The sequence below is a fragment of the Armigeres subalbatus genome, chromosome 3 (assembly GCF_024139115.2).
Source record: "Armigeres subalbatus isolate Guangzhou_Male chromosome 3, GZ_Asu_2, whole genome shotgun sequence".
In the NCBI taxonomy this organism is placed as follows: domain Eukaryota; kingdom Metazoa; phylum Arthropoda; class Insecta; order Diptera; family Culicidae; genus Armigeres; species Armigeres subalbatus.
The window spans coordinates 380,944,283-380,952,663 of record NC_085141.1 but is presented as its reverse complement, the minus strand read 5'-3'; the positions used below and the strand labels follow the sequence as shown (position 1 = coordinate 380,952,663).

General features: G+C 34.9%; 1 protein-coding gene across 1 annotated transcript in view; it reads left to right on the top strand.

The window, feature by feature from the left end:
- Window positions 1–1,580: 1,580 nt before the first annotated feature.
- The window catches only part of LOC134226645 (tyrosine kinase receptor Cad96Ca), a 65,759-nt gene continuing 58,958 nt past the window's right edge, over window positions 1,581–8,381 (top strand). The window contains exon 1 of the mRNA XM_062707544.1: window positions 1,581–2,169. The gene's annotated coding sequence lies outside the window, so the exon portion shown is untranslated. The remainder of the gene's footprint in view (window positions 2,170–8,381) is intronic.

Sequence of the window (8,381 nt, the reverse complement as noted above, 5' to 3'; positions counted from 1 at the left end):
ATTTGTCCAATTTGTTTCTGTAGGAGAGAAAACACGTGTTAATCGCTTGGTAATTTGGATAATCATGAACAGTTTATTGACAATTATATTTAGTCATAGATCTCTATATAACAATGGTTACTGGGATCGTAAATTCTCTACCCTTTTTCATTACCTAATAATATCTTCTATCTATATAGTAAAAATGAAATGGTCTGTGATCGTATCCGCATAACTCAAAACCGTCTGGATGGATTTTCTATATGTTAGCAAATATGTTAGTTATCGTATCCGACGGGTTCATGTGATATTTTCTAATGCGAAAATTATGAAAAAGTTTGGGTAAATCGTAAAAAACTAAAATTTAGAATCGTATAGAAATTTCGCATGGGCAGTTCACAAAGCGCATTTTCGCCTACTATGCAGGACAACGTCTGCCGGGTCGACTAGTTTATAATAATTGTTTAGTTTAAAGATAAGGTACATAATTTATGACCATCTAGATGAGCTGGTTTCCGTTTTGTTCTTCGAGTTGATCTCTGTACTTGTGATACTGGAGCTCCACTGGATCGTTTTCGATTAACTTTCTATTTTTTTTTTTGTTGCTCCTCGATCGATTTAGGTTTAGCTGTGATTTTGACATCTAGATCATCTAAAATAGATCGTATAAATAACATTTCTTTTAAAAAATGTTATATATTCAAATAAAATACTATTTTGGTGTAGATTCTGATTTGGTTAAGAAGACGATTCTGACAAATAATTTTCTTCGCATGGTTGACGTTCCTGTTAAAAACTACTAAGCTGCCTGGCTATCTAGTTTGTTGGCTTTGTTGGTAATCTGCCTGGCTATCTCCAGCAACACTTTCTACGCAGACAACTGCTTGTACTTTGGGATTCCACGACATACGTCATCTATGAGGATGGGTGTCCTCGTCGCAGGAACTATAGCTTGGAACCGACCCCCGTTGTCAGTAAAACAACAAAACTCTACCAACACATTCAAAAGTTCTCTTAGGAAAAGCCTTCGATACAAAAGACCTAATCTATGTAATTATTTACTAATCTGTCAAATTATTTAGTTGTAAATTTCCTTGCCCTGAAAACAGGGTTTATACCTACAGGATTACGTAAAATTAATTGAATAAAATTACAATTACAATTACAGTTTGTAAAATGTTCTTATATAGAAAATCTGACATTCACTTGTAAGGATATTATGATTTTATTTCCGACTGAAGCATGATACTTCATGAGTACCAAGTCGCAGCAGTTCTAACTCGATAGATTGAATGCTAACATTAAAATCCATCTCCTTTGATCTCACTCACTATCTTCACGACACAGCTCACCTGGGAGCTCAGATTTCCGATTGCGCTCATACCTCAATAAACTCATACATATACGCACTATGTGCCATGACATGGTATTCTTCTATGAGAGCGAAATCCACCTTTTGGGGAGAACAGCCCCCATCAGCCCCAACCCAACCATGTCGCGAGCGAGCGTGGTCACTGCATTCAACACCGACACAACAACCATTCACCCATTCTACGCGCATCATTCATACCATTTCAGCACTGGCTGTGTGTCTCGCTGCGATCGTCAGTCTTCGTTTGGGGGTGATCGCGTTCGGTTGATCTCGTTGGAATCCGCGTAGTCGATTGTTGCTGTTGGCTGTTCATGTGTAGAACTAATAACACTGACTAGACTAGACTAGAAGGTGGCTAGGCTCATTCTCCCACTACCGTGAGAGTTCCGGGAGTCGGTGAGCGACGTGATCGTAAATCCGTGAATAAATAATAACAATCGTATTGAAGATGATAGCTGCTGGTGCTTAGGCAGATCGGTGATCGCTGATCAGTGACTGGAACGTGTGGATCGATTCCTGAATATCTGGGAACGGCATAAAAAATGTGAATAGAGTATCTATTATTACAACCACTGCTACATCACCGAACGCCTGTGGTTGGTTATTATACTGTCGAATAGACGAATCGAACGGGTTTCGCGTTTCGTGGATTTGGGGATCGTGCGTGTGCGCTAACGCAAGGGAAAAGACAACAATGGCGTAATTATGGGGTTAATTGTGTTCCGCAATTGTCACGTTTGATGGCGAACTGCTCGAGAGAGTCGCGCAAGTGAAAGAATGAATGAACCACGTCGGCTGCTGATTGTGCTGAGTGAAACGTAAGTGACGTGGGCTGAGATGTGGGATTGATGCAGTGTAATTATTTCGAACAAATTTAAAGTTGCAAGAAAAATTATTTAAGTGAAATTGCTGAGTGGTGTTTCGGTTGCGAAATTCGAGAGTTTGATTGATATCATCATCGAAGGAAAACAGATTGAATGAAGCAACAAACTTAGAGACCACAAATGACGCTGGGTAGTATTTTCCACAAGAGATAAAAAAAATGAAAAGAGAAATCGAGAAATGCCATACTTTAAATGCATAAGTTAGTACCCTCTCCCCGATACGGTTGGATTGTGTTGCAGCTGCTGCTCGTGTTTGTTATTTATTTTATTCCTCCATACCAGGCAGCAACACGCTAAAACTAAAGTTTGCTGTGCAATGAAAACATTGCGGTGTTAACTACGAAACCACGACACAATAATGAAAGGTCTTCCTAGGCAGAATGACAAATGTTTAACTGGCCAAAACAGTAAATATGAAATTGCTGTGTAATGATATGCAATGTTATGAAATAACCACTGATTCATAGAGAGGAGTGAAACATTTTGTTCATGTAAATCAATGACAAACCATCTGGTTAAGTGAGTATTGAAACTACGGAATCTATAAGCAAAACTATTTTTTAAGTAACTATTTCTATCAAACACTTACCAGGTCCAGGTGACAGTAAATAGTTTTTTCCCATATCACGGTTGAATGAGAATCAATATAAGATATTTTTTGGAACTCTTAGTTCCTTGACCAAACTGAGCTTCCCCAAATATTTATGGGAAAATTACACCCGAAAAACTTTCTTTACTTTATAAATTCAAACCAAGGAGTGGCCTGTGCCATGCATGAAAGATTCATTCTACTCGATCCACAGCTGCACGTCGTCAACCGTGCAGTCTTCTGAAAGTCCACCAATAGTCATCGGTCGATCCACCACGCTTGCTGTGCACTTTTTGTGCCCGTCGCTATCGCTATCGAGGATAGTTTTCACCAGGTTATTGCCCGACATTCTCGGTCCACCGAAGTCGTTCGATTTTCGTGGTTGAAAGATGGATGATGCTGACGTAAGCTTCCTCCATCTTCTCAAACTTACGTGCAAAAATGTCACTGTCAAAAGTGATGTCAAACAGCAGGCACGAAAGATTATTACCTGCCTGCTCGATCCATCGCCGTCTTGCGAAATCCTGTCAGTTCTGCCGGAAAACCGTGTTTCGTTCTTCACCATACCGCCCTTAATATTGTCTACCACATTAAAATACAGGTGCCTTTGGTAAATCTACTACCACCCCTGGATCACCTCACACTCGTTCGTGAGAAAATTCTCCTCCGTATCCCCAACCCACATATGCCAAGTTGAGTTACTTGAACGGAATAACTTCTCATAGAACTTTCGTGCGCTATTAGCGTGATACAGTTACTCCAGTGTCGATCTTCCTGACGGTACTTTTTTCATTCGGCAGAATTTTGATGACCATGATCAATTTTCTAATACAATTTTATTGGGATAACGGTCCAAGTACTATTCAGAATAGAAAAGAATAGCGTGTGTATTCTAAAGTAATGAAACAACAGAATCGAAGCTAGTTACGAGCAGTGATGCATTTTGGGCGTTTTTTCGTTAATTTTCTCCTCACACAACAAAAATGAGATTTTATCATATAAGTTAGTACTTAGACGAAAGTTTATAAATATATCTACCAGCTGATGAAATTAAAACAGATATCACTCCGTACATAAATTTACAGTGCGGCCCGCGAGCGGTCAATCAATATCCAATCCAAATCGAATCCAAATCCAGATCAAATCGAATCCAAACCCTATTCAAATCCAATCCAAATCCAATTCGAATTAAACACAATCCAAATGCAATCTAAACCTAATCCAATCCAAAATTTAATTCAAACAAAATACAAATCAAATTTAAATCCAACCCATATCTAAAACAAGTCTAAATCCAAATAAAATCGAATGCCGTCCAAATGAATTCATTCAATCCAAATCCAATCAATACCCTATCCATATCGAATCTAAATCTTATCCAAATCCAATCCATATCGAACACAAATCCTCTTCAAATATTTTTCAACTCCAAGCCTAATGTAATCCAAATACAAACCAAATCCAATTCAAATCGAATCCAAATCTAACCCAAATCCAAATAGAAATAAATCCAATTCAAATGCGATCTAAACCTTGTCTAACCCAAATTCAATTCAAAACAAATACAAATCCAATCCAAATCAAATTTAATCCTAATCCAATCAAAATCCATTCCAAGTCCAATCCAAAATTTATCCAAATCCAATCCCAATAAAATTCAAACCCAAATCCAAATAAAAGCCATATCCTATTCAAATCAAATCCAATCCAAATGCAAATCAAGTTTTAATCAATTCCAATCCGAATCCAATCCAAAACTAATCTAAATCCAATGCAAATCCAATCCGATCCAAATGAACTCCAAACTCAATCCAAATCCAATCAAAATCCAGTCCACATCGAATCTAAACTTGTATCCAAATCAATCTAAATCCAATTCAAATCAATTTCAAATCCAATCCAAACTCAATCCAAATGCAATACAAAATACGATCGAAATCCAATCCAAATCCAAAACAATCCAAATGCAATCCAAGTGCATTCCAAACCCAAATACAACAAACCCAAATGCATTCTAAATCAAATTCAAATCCAATTCAAGTCCAAATCAAAATCTAACTAAATCTAGTCAAAATTCAACAAAAATCCAATTCAAATCCAATCAAAATTTAATTCATTTCAAATCCAAAATCAAAACAAATTTGATCGAAATTCAATTCAAATCTTATCTGCCCCAAACTAAATCTAACCCAAATCCAATCCAATTCATCCATAATCCAAACCCCATCTAAATCCAATCCAAATATAATTCAAATCCTATAAAAATCTAATCAAAATCCAATCCAAATCACATCCAATCCAAAGCCAAACGTTACAAACCTTATCCAAATCCAATACAATTCCTATGCAAATCTAATCCAAACTCAATGCAAATCCAATCCAAACTCAATCCAAATCAAATCCAATCTAAAACCTATCTAAATCAAATACGATCCAAATCAAATCCGATTCCAAAAAAATCAAACTCAATACAAATGCAACCCAAATTTTATCCAGATCCAATCCAAAACTGTTCTGAGTTCAATTCAAATCCGATTCAGTCCAAATGAATTCCAAATTCAATCCAATCCTATTTGAATCCAAATCCTATCTAAATCCAAATCAAATGGAATTCAAATCCAATATAAATCCAATCCAAATCCACTCTAAATTCAAATTGAATTCTGATCGAGAGATCTAATACAAATCCAAATTCAAATTAAACTCAATTCAAATCCAATCCAAATCCCATTGGAATTCATATCCAATATAAATCCAATCCAAATCTAATCAAAATCCAAATTCAATTCTGATCGAATCCAGGTCTAATACACATCCAAATCCAATTCAAATGCAATCCAATCAAAATTGAATCCAAATCAAACACAAATCCATCCCAAACCAAATCTAATCCAAATCCAAAGCAAATCCAAATTCAATCCAAATACGATCCAGATTTAATCCAAATCTAATCCTTAATCAATCAAATCGAATTCAAATGCAACCGAAATCCAATTCAAATAAAATTTAAATCAAATCCCAACCCAATCCAAATGCATAACAGAACCAATCGAAATCCAATCCAAATCCAAAACAATTCAAATGCAATCCAAGTGCATTCCAAACCCAAATATAACGCAACCTAAATGCATTCCACATCAAATTCAAATCCAATCCCACTCAAATTCAAACCAAATCTTATCAAAATCTAATCCAAATCTAGTCAAAATCCAACAAAAATCCTATTCAAATCCAATTCCAATCCAAATTGAAATTAAATCCGTTTCTAAGCCAATTCAAATCCATTCAAAATCTAATCAAAATCCAATCAAAACCAATCCAAATCCAAATCCAATCCAAAGCTAACCAAAACAACCTTACAAACCTTATCCAAATCCAATCCAATATCAATTCAAATCTTATCCAAATCCAATCTAATCCAAATCAAATTCAAACCCAAAACAAAACCATTCCAAATCCAAATCCAATTTTAATCCAATCCATATCCAATTAAAATCCATTCAAAATACCATCCAAAACCAAACGAAGTCCAAACCAAATCTAATGCCAATGATGCTCTAGTTGAGAAAAGGCATTTGATCCGTAGTTTGCACCATGCATGCACATTAGGGTGCGGCTTATTTTTCGAATGTTTCCGAAACCTGGAATTCGTGTGCCCAAACGCTTTTTTATGGCAAAAAAAGAGTAGCCTCAGAATTTCAGGCCAAAATATTGAAGTTTAGAGGTCGCGCAAAGGCCTTTAAGGTGATTTTTTGACCATCAAGTTTAGACTTTCATAAAAATAATCATAGCTTTGACAATTTTCATCCGATTTACAATCTATTGTAATTAATCTCTTCAGTATTAAATTTATGAAAACTTTGTGGAATATCATATTTCTTGAAATCAGCTCCAAATGATGGTAATATGCAGATTTTGATAAAAATTTCTTCTTTTTTAAGGAAAATCAGTTTTACAAACGCTCTAACTTTGTCAAATATCAGCCGAATCCAGATATTTTTATATAAAATCAAAGAGAAATTACAAACTTAGAACAAACTGAGTTTCTAAACCATTATTTGTTAATGTTTTAGACCAAATACTGCAAAACATTTTTTTCTATTGAACAAGGACGCCACATAGTAGGCCATAATTTTATTATTTTTATAGTACATTTTGAATATAATAGTTCCTTTTCATATGGAATTATACCGTAGTCGTATAGAACTGATTAAGTACAGTAAATTAGCAGAAAACTGGATTATTTGTATTATGCATTATGCTTTACTGCTTTGAAGTTTTTTGCAATGTTATATGATATAATGAAATGTTGTTTACAATGATGATTATAGCACGAGTGAAATTTTGAAACGAGTTAATTGTAATTTAAAAAAAAAACTTATTTAATTGGTGACGAACTATTTTTCTGAAAAATCTTTTGAAGTACCTAAATCTACTTATCATTTGAATTAAAATCAACAAATAGCCTTTATTGGAAGTCTTTATTTCATAAAGGTCGTAAGCTCGCAATTCAAAGCGATAGCCGAACTATGATAGAAATGGTTTACATTCCACATTATACCATAATCATAATGGTATTGAATTATAATCACGCTGTAGTCTGATTTTCTTTATACATTTTTGGAAGAAGAATTTTTATATTATATTGATTATGTTGCGAAGACTAAACCCAAGTAACCATGGAGCTATATATGCTTGCAAATAATACAGCCATTAAAGTTGACTTAAAGTGGAAAAAGGCCCTTTTGAGACCGAAATAATGCTTCATTACTTTGACCTGTTGAAATAAAACATAAGTAATGCATCACTGCATTCGAAACGCTGAACTAGTGTATCGTTGCTTCACAGTTCATGAATAAATGCATCTTTACATCGTTAAAACTGATCTATTGCAATTAGCATTTAATATGCTGATCTGTGATTGATTACATGCATTAATTAATGCTTGGTGGTTACTTGGGAACCTCATTGGTTCAGATTAATGCAAGAGTTTTCCATAAATTTGTATTGTTTGAAGAACTTGGTGTTAATAGGAAAAGGTATCAGTCATATCCACGTAATATTTGTAGCTATATACGAAGAACGGTAAATAATTGTGGTGGAAAACAACTGCAATGTGGTTCGGCAATGTTTTGATCATAGTGACTACGGTTTTAATAGACCGGACTGTATGATCAAGGAATTTTGACATATATTTTATAGGAAGAATTCTATCAATATAAGATTGATTGTGGTACGTAGACCGTTAATAATGAGTTATCCTCATTTAATAATGTAAATGTAACCGCTGAAACATGCAGGTGTTCGAAGAACTTGAAAGTCTAAAAACCACAAATTTCATTGAATGCACTTTTAAACTTCATGGAATTGGCCAAAAATTGCTCGCGAGATTTCTTTCAAGCTGCCCATTAAAATGGAGGGGTGACACTTTGAATCTGGAATACTTGAAAATAGTAAACAGTTCTACTAATTTTCAGCTGATTGAAGAACGGTAAATTATACTGCGGATAAGCTCTCATTCTAAACAGCTTTTCATTATGGCATAACATTGTTAATA